At 50.1% G+C, this 19961-nt stretch overlaps 1 protein-coding gene across 2 annotated transcripts in view; it reads right to left on the reverse strand.

Moving 5' to 3' along the window:
• The window catches only part of Grid1 (glutamate ionotropic receptor delta type subunit 1), a 735469-nt gene that overhangs the window by 649070 nt on the left and 66438 nt on the right, over positions 1-19961 (reverse strand). The window lies entirely within an intron of this gene.

Genomic DNA, 19961 nt, shown 5'->3' on the forward strand with positions numbered 1-19961 from the left:
CTGGACACTGAAGGGACATGAGAGCACACACTGTGGTTTTTTGTTAATAAGATGGCATGTTATCAACCTAAATCAGTCTCTTATGAGCTTTGTTAGTGTGAGTCAGACAATGTCTCGTCATGGAAGAATCACAAAGCGGAGGTCAGATCAATAAGCACCTTTTTTGTCCTACAAGTTGCTATCTGTTACCTTAAACCAGGATGCATAGGCCTGTCCACACAACTTCATGCCACTCTGGGGTCAGCACTGCCATGCCTGTACTTTTAAACTACAGTATTAAACTACACATGATAGTCTTTATTCAAATCCTTACATCCAGCAGGTGCCCTGGACTCCAGCAAAGTTTTCAGGCGCTCCTGGTCTCTGTGGGAAAACCGCAACAGATGGCAAGAGTAGATGTCATTCCAGAGGCTCAAGGTGGGGCCAGAGAGGCCTGGTAGGAACTGTGCTATAACAGAGCGGGTAGGTGATGATGGGGACTCTTCCTCCTCCAAACGTTGAAAATGTAGCAACAGCACTTCCCCAGCATCTGGCTGCAAATGTGACAACCATGATGACAGGTAGGACAGTGATGGAAAATGCCTCGGGGCAGCCCCACAGACCAGCTCGCCCATCACCAGCCTTAGGGTCCTGCTGACCCACTCCAGAGCTGACAAGACAGTTCCCTGGCTTTCAATGGAAGAAAAGTTCTGTGTTTTCTGCTTTGCCTTTAATTCTGAGCTAAACAAAGATCTGGCAGGTGGGAGACAGAGCTGCTACCTGGGGAGTCTGTGCTACCCAGCCCAGGCAGGTGCTCCTCAGATCTAAGAAATGGCCTGTATGGGAGCTGCAAAGAGAGGGGTCTTATGAGCCCATCCTACAAGGACCCAAACACCTAGCATATAGGAAGTATCCTTCAGCCTGCCAGGCTCTGTGCCTAGGAGCTTTGTACACAGCCCTGAGATGTGGGGTCGTTGTTATATATGGAAACTGAGGCTCCAGCAAGTTACGTGACTTACAAAGTAATCTGATGGAAGCAGGCTTGAAACCATAGCGTGTATGCCACGGATTCTGTGCTAGTGGGGCTTGCTGGATCCCTGGAGGGCAAACAGGGCACACCAGACCTGCCAGCATGGGACAAAGTGGACACAGTCTGCCCAATGGAGCTGAGGATGAGATACAATAGGCCAGAGACACAAGCCTGGCAGCAGAAATATGTTACAGGCTGCCCTTCTCCAGAAGACTGCAAACTCTTCAAGAGCAAGAACCTCATGGGTTCTGTTCACTTGAGTTCCCAGTGTCTGGAGCATGCCTTATACACTACTTGTCCAGTGCTCCATCAGCAGCTAAATTCTGTGCCCATGTTCCTGCCCCAAGCCTCATATGACCAAGCTCAGGTCCAGGATGTTCCCTCAGACTTTCTTTTCCCAACCTCTAAGCTGGATCAGCAAGAAACTCCTTGGAGTGGGTGGAGTAGGGAAAAAGGCCAAAGGAAGGAAAAAAAAAAAAGGTCAACAAAACCCACTCTCCACATGCCCAGATGCTACTAGGCGTGGAAAGTCACAGGATGCCATCCCAGAGATGCCTAGGTAAGTGTTTATGAGTGCTAACACGCATGCATCCAGCAGCCACCAGCACACAGGTCCCAGTTCCCACTGAAAATCCTGCAAGTCAGGCTGGAGAGATGGCTCTGAGATTAAGAGCTCTGGTTACTCTTTCAGAGGTCCTGAGTTCCATTCCCAGCAACCACTTGGTGGCTCACAACCATCTATAATGAGATCTGGCGCCCTCTTCTGACCTACAGGCACACATGCAGGCTGAACACTGTATACATAATAAATAAATAAATCTTTTTAAGAAAGTAAGAAAGAGGAAGGAAGGAGGGAGGGAGGGAGAGAGAGAGAGAAGGAAGGAAGGAAGGAAGGAAGGAAGGAAGGAAGGAAGGAAGGAAGGAAGGAAGGAAGGAAGGAAGGAAGGAAGGAAGGAAGGAGGAAGGAACCCTGCAAGTCATAACAGCTGGCTTGCCCTTGCCATATCTCAGGGCTAGACTCCTTCAGCATCTGTTATAGACCGTTACTAGTTAAGGAGCCCACTGTGTGCCAAGCACATCACTCTTCATAACCAGAGCTATCTTTCTGGAGTCTATGCTTAGCAAAAGTAAAGGTCAAGGCAGTTTGCTCAAGGTAACTCCACTAGACAGTGACCTGACTCTGGAACTCTTTCACTGCCCCAGCTGCCTGCAAGAAGAAAGAGGATGGAGAGAGAGAACGGGGACTCCTCTGGAGCAGAAAGCAGTTTAGTTTGGCAAGGGCCACCTCAGAGACCTTTTCCTGGCGAGCCCTGGGGATAAGATGAAACGGAGTTCTCCTCCTAGCTTGGATTCCACCCAAGCTCCACGAGAATCCAAGATAGCTTGTCCTGTTACCCGAGGCAGCTTGATTCTGAATCCAACACTATGGCCCTCTCCATCCAGCAAAATAATGGCCTCCCCAGCCCCAAAAGCACCACCCCCACGTTTGGTAGATGTTGGCACTGCTGGAGCTCCTGTGGTATGTCTGTCACTCATCCTCCGCATCATCTCTGCCCCCCCCCCAAGGTCCCACTTCACTGTGAATGGACTGCACTCAGAGGTAGCTCAGCGCTGCCCATAACGCTACACTGCCTTTCCACGTGCCCTAATTCCACCCTCAGTCCACACGCACGGTTCCACCCCGCTACAGATAGGTGCTCCTTGGTCCTCAGAGGCCAAGGCAACAGAGCTAAGAGCGCGCCTGGGGCCACCTCAGAAGCCGGCAGGAAGCCCTCGTTCCCAGGCCCGCAGCCCCCTCCCTCCTGGCCGCCAGCGCAGCATAGGCAGCGTTTGTGGGAACGCCGGGCCTCCGCGCCGAGAGAGAGCCGATTTATGCTGGAAAAAACATCTTTGTTCTGAGGGTGAAGGGGAGCCATTTCCAACAATTTCATGCTCTGTTCGCAGGCCCGGTGCTGGGGTGGCAGCGAGAGGCTTGTTCTTCGAGGCAGAGCCGCACATAATGAGGCTTCTCACTGGCATGCTCCGCCACCGTGCCAAAACCCAGGACGGTTATTTATCCATTAATCTGACATTACACCCCTTGCATTTTATCTGCTTAAATAAATTTGGTGTTTAGGGTATATGCCTGGAAGAAAAACTCCTGCATTCAGTTCCTACGCATCCGTGCAGGCCATGCAACCCCTATTAAACTCGCCTTAGACTTCCCTGGGCCTCAGTGGTCCCAGCTGGGAAGGCTGCAAGGGGGAGGAGTTTGCTTCTCCTGGAGTGGGAGGGCCTTCTCCAGAGAATGACTGTCTGGGGTCTCTGAGTCCGCAAAACAAGCCGCTTTCTTCAGGTCTTTCTGCAACCTCCAGCGCCCCCGGGCATCAGATCGCGGAGAGCAGATGGGATCCTAGGTCCCCACGGTCTGGGCTGGAGCCCTGGCTGTGTGACCCCACATCGTCACCTCGCCTCTCTGTGCTTGGTTTTCCCAGCTTCTCTCTCAGAGCCGCTTTTGAAATTAGGGGAGTTAATATTTGCCAAGGGCTTAGGGCAGTGCCAGGCACACAGCAAGTCGGGCTAGACCACTGAGTCTCCCTTGCCCCACCCCACTGCAGTCTACTGAGAAGGTAACACACAGAGCACGCCCACTGACTGAAAATGCCTGGCTCTCATTCTTGGAGAGGATCCAGATAAAAAGGAGAGGGGAAGGGACTTATCCAAGAACCCAACAAGTTCGAAGCAGAGCTGGGAGCAGAATCCAGGTCTCCTCCTCCTCGTAGGTTCAAAGCGTCGGTGGTGGTGTTTCACTGTGACCTTGGACGCTCGTGTAATTTTCATATAGGATCTTGACTAAGCTCTCCACTTAATGCTCAGGCTGGGCCATGGAAGAATGTTGGTCGCCTGCCTCTCCTGTCCCAGCAGCTGCCTCGATGTGGAGCTAGGAGGCCAACCCGGCTAGCAGGTAAAAGCCTTGCCCCTTGGACTTCACTACACAGGCTGACGACCCCTGATCACTTGTCCTTCATTGTCATCCCCTTCATCTTCAGGTTCTCTGCAACATCTCTGTAATCTGGAAACTTGACAGAACTCCCAGCCTGCCCTCTCTGTGTCATGTATGCCCTTGGTGCCTTTTCCCACTTCCTCCCAGGGCTGGAGTCTGCAGCCTGCCCCATAAGGTGCAGAGCAGCTCCGAGCAGGGAGGCGCTTAGTCCCTGCCATCTCCCACCCCACCACACAGACCTGGGTGAACCCCCTTCCAATGCAGCTTTGCTCCATGTAGACATCGGCTGGCCATACATTTTCAGAGCCTATCTCCAGCCACGCCCATTCCCTAGCCACTCTGCCTTTGGGGCTAGACTTCCAGGATCTTCCCCAACTCAGAAAAGTGACACCCCGTGCTGACTGTGAAGGTCAGGTGGACAGTGGACCAATGGTCATAAAGTGGTGAGTCTGTAACCAGAGGGAGAAGCCGGCTGTGTGTCTCTCACAGGAGTCACTCTGCCCAGGCAGCTGCAGGCCCGGCCCCTGTCTCCTTCAGAGTAATAGAGAAGCAGGCACTCGGGCAGACAGCCGCCCAACACAGAGACCTCCTAACTGCCTGGCTGCAGGGCCACAGCCCTATCTTCCTCGGCCCCACAGGAAGCCTCTGCAGGAAGCCTCACTGTTGAGCAGAGGCTCCCAACAGAAAGAGATGCTTATTGGCCATCCTCAGAAATCCCCTGAGCAATGCCATCCTTCCCAGAGGCGTGGGACCTGCGCTTGCTTGACCTTTTGCTTTTACTGGCTCGTTAAGTAACTAAAGTAGCATGAACAGGAAGAGGTTGCCCTGGTACACACTAAGGGCAGGACAGGCTGTGACCAATCTTGCCCAGCCAGCCTGGCCCAGGCCTTCAGTCTGAACGGTCTGCGCCTTGTCCAGCTTCCTTCAGGTACCTACTCCCTAAACATGGTTCTGTCTTTTAAAGTGTTCTCACTCCTCAACTCTCCACTTCCATGACATCATCTAGCCCTCCTCCCATCCCTCCCTCCCTCCTGCCCTCCTGCCCTCTCTCCTCACCTTTCCCTCCTTCTCTCTCTTGTCAGGCCTCAGCCCCCTGGGAAAGTAACCCGCATCCTAGATCACATGAGGTTCCAGTCAGTTCGGCTGCACCTATCCCCGACCACCTGTGCCAGGCTCTATTGGTCACATGATTGAAAATTCAAGAACAGCTTCCATTCTGAAGATGAGGTGCTGAAGCTCACCTGCATCAACTCACAGCTTCTAAGTGGCCGATTTGAACTCAGATGTGTCAGAATCCAGAGTCCCAAGTTTTACTACTAGCCCTGCCGACTCACCCACAGACCTACTCTTTCCCTCTCAGTGTGAGGCTGGCTCTGAGCAGTGCTTTTTGTCCTTCAGTACCACTGAGTCTCACCTGTCTTTAGCAGGGAGGAAGTCAGCATTTCCGAGACATGAAAGGCTGCTTCTTGGACAGCATATGAATCAAATTTGTCCAACAGTTAATTTTCATTTTGCAGCTTTGCTGATGACAACAAGTAATGCCTCTGAAGTAATATCACTCATCTCCAGTCCAGCACCACCCCCAACTCCTCATCTTGCTTAGCCTCTTGAGCTCTATGTCCTGCCATTTTCCCCCTACTCCCAGCCTGCAGAGATTCCTCTTGCCCAGGGACCCACTTGTAGAATTGGCCCAAGCTGCCAAGTGGGACAACAAGAAAAGAAATAGGTTCCCATGGAGTTAAAGCCTGGAGCCGCCCCGCTGGGACCGTCCATCCTATACTCTCATTCATGATCTTTTGCAAACACCACCATAGCTGACTCCCGAACGCACCTGTGACCCTGGCTATGACTCCAGGGCTTGCCACAAAGTCCCAATGGAAAGCAACAAAGACTTCATCATGACCCCAAGAATGGCCCTCAAACTGCACCCAACCCTATAAAAACCGCTCATACATATGACATCCCTGACCCCCACACACATACCCACTCACACATTCCCAGATATCAATAACCCCAAACCACTCTAAATTTGCTTCACAGATTCCTAGCACTTCCTCACACTCAAGGACCCCCAGGCTCTCCAACTGTCCCTTACTCCACCCAAATCTGACCCAAAGGTTCCCAGTCGAGTGTGAGTGGGAACCAGGCTTCTCAGATGGGGACAGATGAGAGAAACACTGTCATGTCCCAATCCCCAATTCCAGCTCTCCAATGTGGTGTCGGTCCAGCCCAGGGCCTCTCCAGGCCCGATCTGCAGCACCTGCTCTAGATCCTGCTAACACCAGGGGAACGGCCACTTGTCCTCTTGACTGTGGTTCTCTACAAGTTCCACAGCCACCCCAGCGGCTTTCACTGACTCAGTAAAACTTTAGGGCTTCTGCACCCTCAGAGTCATAGCAGAACAGAACTCAGGTAGACAGGTTGCCCCATGCTCACCCCTCCCACCTGCGAGCATATGTCCCTCAGTTCCTGCAGTGCCCCTATCTTCAAGAGCAAAGGGAAACAAGTCAGTGTCTCTGTGTGATGACATAATGACACTTGGGCCTCAGCTGAGCACTGTGCCACACCCATGTCAACTTTACATCAGAGTGTAGATTCTAGCCACCTTGACAGCGCTCAGCAGACAGCCACAAATATGTAGTGTGTAATAAATGCAGAGGGGGGCTGCCCACCTGGTGCCTTGTGAGATAGCTTGGCCTCTCAAGCTGGGTGTCATTATCCCAACTTCAGGCTCAACACAGAAAGCTCCAAGAAGCCTTTCAGGGACCTGACATCATGCCGCCATCAACAGGCAGGGCTATAGTCAAACTAAACCATGCTGGGGCCTGAGCCTCTACTGCTTGAGATCCACCTGGCCTCATCGGGTCAGTACTGACAGGTCTACTGTCCTATGGGCAGGACCATTACCCCTGACTCAGTGCTGCTAAGTGCCATCTCCTCCTGACACCAAACTGCAGCTCTGGGAAGTACAGGGCTGCTGCCTGCATCTCCCTGGCAACCCAAGAGCTTTTGTTCACCAAGAATGGAGCTGATTCATCCCCCTAGGGTGAACAGCAGGAGCTGCTGGAAGGGGAGCTGGGTTTAGCCTTGACTACAGCCAGGAAGACCTGGGGATGAGGGTTTTTTTACCAGGCAGGTAGTTCCTAGCACCAGCCACACCCACTAGCCATAACTCTATGGCCAGCAGTTAGCTGTAGTGCAGCAAGAGACAAAGGGATGTGACATCCTGCCCATGGGAAAGAAAGCTTTACTCCAAGTGCTAGCCCCTCCTAGCATCCTCCTTCCTGACACAGGCCCATAGGTCCCCAGGGCTGAAGACACACAAGCCATTTGTAAACCCCCAGCAGCTGCTCTGGGTCTCTGTGCCTAAGCACATCTGTTCCCCAGACAGCAGCATCCCCTCCCTCCTTTCTTGCTCCTCGCTGGGAATTTCTTATCTTTGAGCTGGAGCTGCAGGCCCTGCCCCCTCTGCAAGTCTCCCTAGGAAGAATGAGTCACTGCTCCGCTCCGGTGTACCCCCACGGCACTGCGTGCTGTGTCACACACAGTCCAGCTGAGGTTTCCTCTCCTGTGTTATGACAGTCCCTACACCAGACAGTGAGCTCCGGGGCGGGGAGCAGGGACTACCCCCGGGGCCACACATAAAGCCCTGAAAGCCAGCACGGATAGGAAAGTACAGTGCCTATTGATACTGTACTGGCTTCCAAGTGCAAAGGACTCCCCCTACCACCACTGAGTTGGGCCTGGCAAGTAACCTGTCTGGCCAGAATTACGGAAGCAGCTATGGAACATTTGTTGCAAGCAGGAGTGTCAGGGCTAGATTTTGCTCTGCAGTTCTGTCCCTTCCAAGCAGCAGCAGCAGCAGCGGTATTCCAACAGTGGCTGTCCATCAGCTGCTTTTGCTACAGTGAGAAGGTGCCTGCAATGTATGGAGCATCGGGCCAACGGCCCCTGGTAAACATGCCCCCAAGCAAGAAGCCTGCACCCAAGCATTGCAGGCTGGTTGTTACTGCAACATGGGCCAACCTATTCCAACCTAGACCAGCACCAAAAGAACAGAGCTCATAGCAGCCAGGCCTCTACAGGGGTCAGGGACTACCTGGAGGCTGCCAGCACCCCAGCTGACTTCCACATAGGGCTGGTGACAGACTCTAGAAAGATAACAAAATAATAATGGTGCACGTTTGAAATACCAGGGTTTGCAGAACAAATGGGCTCGAATTCAAGCTAAGTTGCATCCAACTTAGACAGGTCCCTGAACTTCTGGGAACCTCGGCTTCCGCTGTGGAAAACAAGTGCTTCCCAGGACGCTACTAAAACAACAGCAGCACGGCACATGTGCCTGGACACTGACAGTGCTGGCAGTTGTTTGAACCTTTCACTTTCTCCAGGATGTCTGGAGGGAGCAGGCAGAGCCCTGACGAGCAGACTCAGTTGAAACCATCCATCACCCACATGAGACACAGGGAAAGCCAGGCTCACTGAGGTGACAAACCAAAAAATCTACACACACACATATGGGGGGGGGGTCATTCTTGGCTCCTCTGGGGTCCTGACATCTTGACTGCACTAATCCTTGTTCACCATAAATGTTCACATGCCTGCTGAGAGAGAAGAACCCACCCCGTTTCTCCCCATCCAGACACTGCTAGATTTTCCCTTTCCCTTTTGTTGAGATCAGGCTGTGCCCTACACACACACACACACACACACACACACACACACACACACACCATACACATACACCCCCCATACACACCCATACCCCCACACACACACCATACACATACACCCCCCCATACACACCCATCACACACACACACACACACACACACACACACACACACACACACACAATACGAAAGTAGAACTATCTGGAAAGACAAATAGAACAGCAGGAGAACAGGGTGAGTATGAGCAAAGTACAATGACATACGAATGAAAATACAATGACCCCATTATTTGATTTTGTATGCTAACTAAAACATGCTAATTAGCCAGTTAATCAATTAAAAGAGAGTTTCCATGACTCACAGAGCAAGACCCAATGGGCAGGTCAGGAAGAGTCCACGTGATGCCCTGGGTTAAAGATTGACTTAGGGAACCCAAGGGGGTCAGAGTTCACAGAGCAGATGGAGGAATGGATGCACCCAGAGACAGCTGGTCAGTTTTAGAAGGCCCCACTCAAGTCTGCTGCGGAGTTAGAAGAAAGCCAAATCCAGAAAAAGAATTATCTAAAAGAGTTGAGGGCGAGAAGGTAATATGGCTCTTCAGGTCCTTGCTATCTAACCATGAAACATGAATTCACTCTCTGGAACCCAGGCGGCAAAGAGAGAGAATTCCTTCCTGGAGCTTGTCCTCTGCCCCCCAAACATACACATGCACGCATGAATGCATCACCCAAAGAAATAAATATAAACTGCTTTTTTTTTTCATATTTGGGGGACTAGTGTCTGGCACTCACACAGGGCACAGAACAGTGTCAGTTTCCAGGCAGACCGAGAAATCTCTCAGGTCCCAGGCTGTTAGCTAGATAGAGCGCACAGAGAGGTACTGCCTTTGTGGCAACTCTTCACTCCCTGATGAACAGTAAAAGCAACTCACAGAGGCCTGACTGCTTCCAGGTAAGTGTGTCCCAGAAGACAGCTCCTTCAGGAACACGGAGGTGTGTCTCCTTGTCTAGAATCCAGTCAAAGCCACTTGATAAGGTTAAAAGCTGGAAGAGTATTATCCATAGGAAGGGGAAAAAAATCTACCAAAATTGAACTGACACCTACACAGATGTGGAAACTGGCAGTTAGGGATATTAAAACAGTCTTCATACCATGTCCCATGTTTAAGAGCTAAGCAACCTCATGAGGCTTTAAAAGAAAATAAATATGACATCCCAGCTCCAACTTGCGAAAATGAGTATGTACAAGACAAATGAGTGTCAGCGTAGACAGGCAAGAAAGGAAAAATTAACAAACTTGAGCACATGGGAAGAGAAAGCGCCAAAAGTGAAACAGTTCTTCAAAAGACGAGAGAAAGAAAATACAACATTAGTGAACCTGGAAATAATTCTAGTACCTCAACATGCATATAGATGAAGACAGCAGTGAAAAGAGAGGGAAACACAGAAATAATTTATTAGAAGTTACAAATTAGATCAACACCGTAAACACGGAGATCCTAAAATCTCAAGAAACTTTACGCAGAAGAAACTACAGAAGAGCACATCACAAGCAAGATCCACAAAAGCAGAATAAAGGAAAGCATCTCAGAAGCATCCAGAGAGTGAAGGCACACTGTGTTCAAAAGGAAAAGGATAAGAAGCACAGCAAATTCCTCCCCAGAAATTTAAAAAAAAAAATACAAAAGAAAAAGAATGAAGCAACATCTTCCAGGGTACCAAAAGAGAATAAAATATCAACCTAGATTTTTAGACCCAGTTACAATATCTTTTAAAAACAAAGGTGGAACAAAATGACAGATCAGCCAGCTTCAAGATCTAATCTCCAAAACATTTTTAAAAGAAAGCAAAAACTACCAAAGGCAAGCTTTGCACAAATTCTAAAATACTACCTAAAGTCTCAGCTACCACAGAAGCTCTGGTTACAGTCTGAAACTTGAGTGTTCCCCCCACCCCACCCCCCGCCCAAAGGCCGTGTGTGATGGTTTGGTCACTAGTCAGAGGTTCTACTGGGAGGTGATACAGCCTTGAGGAGGTCAATGCAAATTTCCATTCCATGACCCCATCATTATAGGGGTCACTAAAGGGGATGTGGGGATTCTGGCTCCTGCTTCTTTGCAGCTTCCTCTCTGTAGCTTCTTCAACAATGCAGTCTTTATTTATATCAACAACAACAAAAAGTTTGGAGGCCAGTGAGATTGTTCAGCTGGTAAAGGCACCTACTCTACAATCCTGGCAATCTGAGTTTAACTGTCAGAAACCATATAAAGATGGAAAAAGAAAACCAACTCCACATGGTTGTCCTTTGAGCTCCACATGTACACCATGACAGGCATGAGAAAGTGTGCATGCGCACATACACACACACACACACACACACACACACACACACACACGCATGTGCATTAACACATACACAGAGACAAAGAATCTTCTTTTGAACTTTTTATTAATTATTTGCAAGTTTGACATCATGCCTCCCAGTCCTACCCCATATCCTCATTCCCTCATATCTGCCCTTCACCCTTGCAGCCTCCCTCCAAACCAAAACACACCCAAACAAACAACAACAAAGCATAGAAAACATCTCATTGTGGAAGCTGTGGTATAGTGTGTCCCACAGTATATCTCCCTCTATCTACACGTCTTCACTTGCAAATATTTGTTGCAATGAGTCATTGGTCTGGTTCAAATTTTCTGGCTTCTGTGACACCATCAATATTTGATCCTCATGGGGACTCCTCCTGGCTATCCTGTTGTTGCTCTGTGTCATGGAGATCCTGCAGCTTTGGAATAGCAAGACTGGCCCTTTCATGCATCCCAACTGTTTGCAGATGAAACAGATTTGGGGGTGGGCCAATTCAGAGTCCTGGATCTGGGCCTGGGTGATAGCTGAGCTTGTCAACATGTCAGCTTTTCCTTATCTGCACCACCAGGGCAAGTTCTCCAGGACTGCTCCAGGTAGGCCACCCAATGCTACATTGGCAGGAGGCAGGATCAGCTCTCCTGTTCTCATGCCCTCGGGCCAGCTCACCTGCATCCATACCTCCAGAGCCAGCTCACTGTGATGCCTAGTCAAAGTGCAAGGCCCACTCTCCCAAAGGAGAGCTGCAGCCTGTGAGGGGCTGGGGCAGCTCTCCCGCTCTCATGCCCTCAGGGCTGGCTCATCTGTACCTATGACATCAGGGCTAGCTCCACTGTACTTCTCAGGTGAGGTGCTGGGCCCACTCTCTCAAGTGCTACAGCCAGTGAAGGGGCTTTCATGACTTTCCTGCTTTCATGACTCCAAGGCAAGGGCTCTAATGTCATGGCTACTGCAGGAGGCGGAGTATCCAGGGGAAGGGTGTCACCCCTGCACCCATCCCACCTTATGCCAGAACCTTAAAGGTACTAAGCTGGTTTAGTGGGATGTTTCAACAAAGTGCCATCAACTAAGTAGTTTGAGTAACAAAAATATATTGTTTCAGAGATGTAGAGAATAGAAGTTAACTGGAAATGTTAGTAGGGCTGGTTTCATCTGGGAACCATGAAGAAGGTTCTTACTGGACTCTCTGTGGTTCATAAGTGGTCATCTCTCCCTTACTTTACACTATGCTTTCTCAGAAATAGAGGACAAGGCAGAGAACTTGGGCCCTTAGCTCCATTCAGGTTGTGGAACCAAAACCAGAACCTGCCAGGCAATGGTACCCTACCCAGTACTGCCCGTGAGCATCAGAGACTTAACTGCTACTAAGCCTCCAGCCCCTCTGAAATGTGACATAACAACATCTGCCCTGAGCGGAACCTATGACATGTTAAAGGGTCCAAAGCATACCCCATTGCCTGGCTGAGAAGGGCGCTCAGCAGAGCTGAGCAGAGTTCAATGAGACAGGCTTACTTAGAGAAGGAAGGTGGCTCTGAAGATGCTAAGGATTTGCAGTTTGCCTATGTGGCACACAGACATGCACACACAGACACACACAGAGAGACATATGCGTGCATACACACACCTAGCCTTCAAACACCTGCCTTCCTTCATACTCACCTGTCTTTGCCTCTGTCCTTTCACATACACTGGCACATACAAATGCCCTCGCATTTGTTCACACAAGACACACAGACATACCCTCGTACACATGCCTATATACAGACACCTGTCCTTACAGAAAAACTCATGTCCAGCTGTGCACACAAACATCATTGCATACAATGGCATACAATGGTCTGTACAGGGAGCCCACCCCTCTCTGATCACGGCTACATCTCCCACTCTACATAGAAGATCTACTGGTAACTTAGCCATCTCCCATGAGCCTCTGCTTCACTGAAGCTAACAGGAACATGGGAGGCTCTGTTTCCAAGGTAAGGAGACTGGAGGTGTCCCTCTGCACAAACCAGAGCATCTGCTCACAAAACAGTACCCCCTGTCACCACTAAGTTAAAGCAGTCTTGGCAATACTGAACCATCCTACAGACAGAGGTTCAGAAAAGGTCACCAAGTGCCATCACACAGCCAGACTGTTAAGAGGAGCACAGCTATAAGTGACAAGCACAAGCCCTTCGGCTCATGGGCTCTCAGCATAACAGTCAGGGCAGAAAGAAAGGCCAAGTGAGTGTCCCACTAAAGGAGATGCTGAGGGGAAATCGGTATGGCAGCTGCTGCCAGGTACCCACACCCTGTACCAGCATCTAAAGGAGAGGCAGAGACAATCAGAGAGAGGTGGTAGATATGAGATGACAAAGAAGGTGCAGACAAACAAGTGCCAAGGAGTAAAAAAGGACCTGTGGTCCTTCGGCCTTCGCTCCACCCAAACATACAGCATAGACGGCCCAGCCCCATCACATGTTGTGACACTGTGACAGCGCAGTGCAATGATTGTCTGCAAATGCTTCAAGGCCCCAGGTTGCTCAGATGGCTTTAGAGCCTACACGTCAGCAGTCTTCCCTCTGAGGAGACTTGGAGTCAGGGGGAAGAAAGAAACAGTGTTCTCCTGGTAGTCAAGGACCTTTGCCTCTGTTTCTCCCTAGGCCAAAAGAAGTGCCCAGGATGTCCCTAGTCCACCCCACTTACCCACTCCATGCCAGCAACATGAGAATCTGCAACCTAACGAGGCCCTGTTTCACTTCAGCAAGGTGCCACCAACACCAGCGGACAGATTAGCTTTGAAGATCACAACATGTGGACCAGACACCACCTCGCTGTGTCTGCCTCCAGCTTCCACCAGGGCAGTTCTCGGATGGCATACACAGGATCACCCTGCATGTGATGTTCACAGTGAAACCCTGTAGGGACATGCTTCCTCAAACTCAATGTGACATCCTTAGTGACCCACAAAGCGATGTAACCAGGAGACTTGAGCCACTGAGTGTCACAAAAACAAAAGGGTCAGCTTCTAATCAACCTGTCACCTAAGTAACCAGATCCAAGCCCCTCAGACATGACAGATGAAATGTGAAACCTGTGCCATGTCCTCTGTAGGTCAGTCTGAGGATAACCCAGAGAGAAATCCGCACAGATGGGCAGCATGGCATGGCTTCAGCTGGCTTAACAGAGACTGGTGCTGCCCACACCCTTGGCCTGCAGGGAAAGTGATCTTGTATCGGCTACACCTGCTCAGTGGTTCCCACGGACCAGGCTGCATTCTGAGCTGGGCAGGTAGAGCAGCAGGTGTAGGTGTTGCCGCCTGGTACATTAGATATAGCCACCGGTACAGATGATGTGTAGGTATAGGAATAGGTATGAGGGAGATGTAGAAATAGATAGAAGTATAGCTGTTAGAATGGGTGTAGGTACAGAGGAGCTACAGATATAAACATGAGTACAAATATAGATGTAAGGCATGGCTCAGGGATGGATCTAGCTAAATAAATAATAGGAAAGCAGGTGTCTAGATAAGTAAGGCAGAGGGATGGGTGTGCAGAGGCATATTACAGGCACCCAGCATGGAAACAGATATTTTGTTTAAGTATAGACACAGGCTCCTCTTGGATCTTACCACAAACCTGCAGGGTAGAGATAATTATTCTCCTCCGTATAGGAAAAAGGTATGGAGAAGACCTGGACCAGTAGCCTACAGCAGCATAGAAATCCAGTCCTGGTACAAGATTTGGAAATGAGGCCATGGGGAGTAGCCAGTGTCACCCAATTCAAATGGCTGAGGAAATAAATAACGTAGCTGCCATGGTTCCAGCAGCAGCAGGACGATTCCAGGCTCAGGCATGTTTGTCTCACTGAATTTGGGGAAACCATCATAGGCTTCAGACACTCCCTACACACTTCCTCCCATGAAAAGCCAAAGGGATGTAAGTGAGAATTTGAGGAAACCCTCCAGGAAGGGCTTCTCCGGGGAAGATGGGCTCTCCCCTCACCCCCGGCTCCTAGTTCCTGGAACTGGATGAGACAAAGGCAGCGAGGAACCAAAACTACAACCTGCCAGGCAGTGGTACCCTACCCAATACTGCCCTTGAGCATCAGAGACTTAACTGCTTCTAAACCTCTAGCCCCTCTGAAATGTGACCTAACAACACCTGCCCTGAGGGGAACCTAACACTCCAAGAGCTCTGTCAACACGGACACTTGCCACTGGGCTTGGAAAGAAAGTGGGGAACACATACTAAACTAGGGCCTTCAGTCATCAACAGGAATACAGCCTCCACTGCTCAGGCCACGGCCAGGCCCCAGGACACACATGGCCACATGGTGCTTGTTCCTACAGGCCATGCTATTGGGACTCTTGTGGGGGACCTAACATGAGAGGCTCCATGGGTGTGTCACAGAGGTAAGCACAGGAAGGAGCAGATCCAGGGAGAAGAGGACTTGCCTCTTCATAGGAAAGACATGAACAGCAATAGTCAACACATTCCTCACCTTTTATCTGAGAGACTGGGCACTCCTCCGGGTCAGGTCACTGATGAATTCATGTACACTGAGAGTTGGGGGCTACCCCCAAACAAAGGACAATCAGGTGAAAGCCTTGAGCCCTGTGCCTGGCCCCAGGAATTTACCACTCAAGTTACAGGAGCTGCTACTGTCACTTTACCAAGTACCTTTATGGCAGAGAGGAAAAATGAAAGTGACCCACGGCTGCTTGCACCACTCCACAGTTGCTTACGTCAGCACCCTAGTCAGTCCAAAAGAGCCATGAGTTCTAGCACCAAGAACTGTGTATGAGGCTGTCCTAAAGACAAGTACATTGGGTTCTTTGCTTCCTAGGACAACCAAGGCCAGCTGGACTATCAGACAAGCCACAGGAGACAGCTAGCTGACCCCTCCTCAGAGCTCTGGCTGTACCTGGTGTCTGCCATGACTTTAACAGCTTTCCTGAACTGGATGACACATCAGTAGTCAACTTAACTCCGAGACATGCACTTTCAGCTCTGAGCCTGTACTGTCCTCGAATTTTCTGAGGTCTCCCAACCACGCACACTAAAGGAGGCTCTAATCAACAGCCAAAGATGATGTGCCCAGAAAACACAGAAAAATTCTCCTTCACCAATGATGGTCTCCCTCTCCTCTTTCATCCCACATGGCAGCTCAGCTCTGTAACTTTCTGCCTCCACCAAAAGTGCCCATTTCTGAGTCATGCTATCACCTCCTCTAGAAAAAGACACCTGTGGCTAGCTCACAGCATCCCAAAGATGTTCTGCCAAAGGCCAAGCCATATGGCTGAATCTAAGTATGTGCACAAAAAGCAAGGGCAGGTGTTCTTACCACTCTCCACCATGGCACCTGCTTGCCAATCCACAGCCAAGTTCTGTGGCAAATGCCAAGAGACTCCCACGCCTCCTGCACAGTCACTCCCTCAACAAGAATGGCTGCTGGGAACGGGCTCAGGAAGCCGAAGAGAAGTCTGTATTTCTAGGTAGGACATTACAAGAATCGCAATGGCTCTGTCATGTGTACTGCATGCAATATAGAGAGGTAGTTCCCTCTTGCAAGGTATGCTTGAAGACATTAATTCTGTGCCCATGGGCAAGACTATGATGGAGCATTCTCGCTGTTATTCTAGAATGTGCTCAACATTTACACTAAAAACTTGGTCCTCAATCAACTCAAACAAAATGGAACTTTATGGGAGCCAGAAAGTCTTATTTCTCTCTCTCTCTCTCTCTCTCTCTCTCTCTCTCTCTCTCTTTCTCACCATGTGCTTTCAGAAGAAGAGTAACTTAACATGGTACCTCAGTCATCAGACGCCTACTCACACTTACCCCCCCAAGTCCCAAAGCAGCAAGCTTCAAACTTCCAAAAAAAAAAAGACTCCATCTAAGAGTGGGTAGCCATAGTTTCTCAAGTACATGTTCATTTGGCACAGCTGGGCACAGCTGGCAACTCAGCCCAGCCCTGTGGGCACAGCAGGCAGTGCAGGACCAGTGCAGGACCACTACTCTGAGATAGTACAAGTGGAGCCACAGGAGGGCAGCAAGCCTACCCATCTCCTAGAACTCAGCTACTTCCTGTTTCTGCCCAAGTTTCAGTGTGGACAAGGGTCTATGTGGATACCGTTTTCTGCCTCCCACAGCTCTTGCTCCCATCAGAGTCCATCTGATCCAAAATGAGTAGCTAAAGGAATGGGTTCATGAGACTTCTGTCACTCAAGGTCAACAGGCAACTGGTGGGTCCCCACAGTGATGCCTGGGAAGGTGCAGGGGGCAGGGCTACAGCATCCTCAGCTCTCAGACTGCCTAGAGAAGACCAAGCAATAGTCTTCAGCTCGGGAACATCAGCCAGTCATGGGCAACAGAGAAGTTACATGGAACAGTATTAGCACGATGTCACCTTCCTAATTGTAAATTACTAATATCAGAGAGTCAGTGAGCTGAGCCATCCACACATTTCAGTCCCCTGAGACCCTTCACTGCCTTAGTAAATCAGCACAGGCTATTTCCACACTGTTTCCTTAGGCCCCTAACCTCATCCCATGGCCTGCCCACTCTCCCAATGGCTGCTGGCCTAGTCTTCTTAAAATAGTTCTGATCTACCCAGTTCCCTGCTTACCAAGCCACACACTGCTCTAGCTTGCCCTCACCAATTTCCACCCCTGTTTTCTTCTACGTAGCCTCCTGTCTGCCCACTTCTAAATCATTGAACACTCCCCTACATGACTGACTCAGGGATGAGCTGGTGAGCCACACTGGACTGACTGGTATCATGGAACTTTGCTGGAGTTTTCCAAGGAGGGGACCCTCACTCGTGCTAAGGCCAGAATCAAAGATCAGATGCGATGGAGGACCTTCAGTCATGTTTATCATCAGGTAGGGAAAGCATTCCTGTCGGGAAAGCAGACTGAGAAGAAAAGGGAAGAGTAACACAGAAGGAGCCAGAGAGAAAAAAGCAGGAACGATAGGCTTTATGATCACATGACACTGCTAGATACAGCCATGCTTGAAGCTAGAAGCTTTAAAAAAGAAAAAAACAAAACAAAACTTTTTTTACTGAAATTAATTTAGCCTGGATTTCTGTCACTTACAGCCAAAAGTCCTGGTTAAGTCCATGCCCACTAAAATAAGAGAACTGAATGGCAGATAAGCAAACTACTGTCTTAGAACTTGACAACTGATAAGACAAAGGAAAGGTTAAGCTGATGCTTGGGAGCACTGAGGGATAGAGTTCTATCAAATGAGGGGACTGGGATGTTCTGTGGGGAGAGGAGAACTAAGATGCCATGCAGAACATGGCAGGAAAAGTGACAGAAAAGACACAGTATAAAAGCACAAGGTCTTTTCCAAGTAGTGGGAGGTGATAGAGAGAGTGAGGAAGGAGCAGTTCTGGAAGGCAGGAAGATTCCGGGTGGGTTGCAGAGAGGTTCCTTTTCCTTTCTGTATTTCACAGGCAAGCAAGGGAGGACTTGCTTCAGTCTATACTGCCCTGAAGCCCAGGCCAGAGAAAGCAGTCCTAGAGAGGAACTCCCCAGAGCAGGATGGTAACTTTAGGCTGGTTCCCAGGCCCTCCCTGCAAGGGTCCACTGAAGAGGCTGCTGGGGTCCCAGATGCTGACAGTCTCATGTCACAGGACAGCTACATAAACCATAGAAGTCACTGCCACTCTGCACTCAGGGCTTAGGGAGCCCGTCCAGAGTGACACTAGTCTGGGCCATGAGAGTGAGGTCCAATAGTGAAGCCAAGAAGGAGCCTCGTAGAATGGCAGAAAGCAGAGCCCAGAGAAAGCCCCAATGCACAGCACAGCAGACAGGATATACAAACCCCCATCTCTCAGAAGCTAGTCAAGGAAGCGGAGGCCAGGCAACCCAGGAAAAGGGCAGCCATTCCTAGAACGGCACTCAGTAGAAGGCTCGTGGAAATCCCCCCAAAGCCATGCCCAGTCACTTCACAGGCTACCATCCGTATCACCTCTGCGATCATTCCAGCTGGTCCATGGGTTCTGTGTTGTGTATGCCCCATGCCAGGCAGGAAGTACTACAGGGATGAGGGCCGCACCCACCTCATCATTAAATACCAGTACGCCATCCTATGCCACAGACCCAGGCACAGCTTCTGACCAAGGACTGGGACGGTTCCTTACAGGTGGCAGCAACTCACATGCAGTCCTGATATCAGCAAAATCCTTCCTGTCTGACACAGGACAAGTGACCTTTAGCCAGAGTCCCACAACTAGATTTTAAAGATGGCTCCCAGAGAGACCCTGTTGCCCTTCTTCACTGTCATGGTCAGCTGGGTCTGGAGATAGCAACCTTGAGCCCAGAGCAAGGGAGGAGGCTGTGCAGCCAGAGGAAGAAAGACCTTGAACACAGGTTGTGGGTATGATACTGGACAGGAGCTTCCTTCCCACAGACTTGGATCCTGCATTCAGGGAGGAACAGGAGAGGAACCACACTCTCCACTCCCATCCCGCACTGCTGACTACACATACACATATACACAGAGAGAGAGAGAGAGAGAGAATGACAGGCAGGAAGGCACACACGCGTGCGCACACACACACACACACACACACACACACACACACACACACACACACACTTTCATGCACAGCTCCTGGTACCTAAAAGTTCTCTGTTCATCCACAAGCTCCACTTAAGAGTTCTTGGGAGTGACAGCAGCCAAGATGAGCAATGAGGGGCAGAGTGACAGGGAGAATGGATTCCTGTGTCACCCTGCAGCCACCTGCCCCAGGGAAGCAACATACTCCCCTGAAGAAAGCCTCAGATCTCAGGAACAGCAGCTCCTTGGCATTTGTTGGTAAACTCCAACTGACAGCTCTGAGAGAAGTGGCTGCCCCGGGCAACTCCTTGGAGTCATACGAGCAAACAGAGATCTGCTCCTCTGGGACTGGGAATGAACCTAGGTGCCAGCCCCCCCCC

Source organism: Psammomys obesus, unplaced genomic scaffold, assembly GCF_907164565.1.
Source record: "Psammomys obesus unplaced genomic scaffold, mPsaObe1.curated_primary_1811, whole genome shotgun sequence".
In the NCBI taxonomy this organism is placed as follows: domain Eukaryota; kingdom Metazoa; phylum Chordata; class Mammalia; order Rodentia; family Muridae; genus Psammomys; species Psammomys obesus.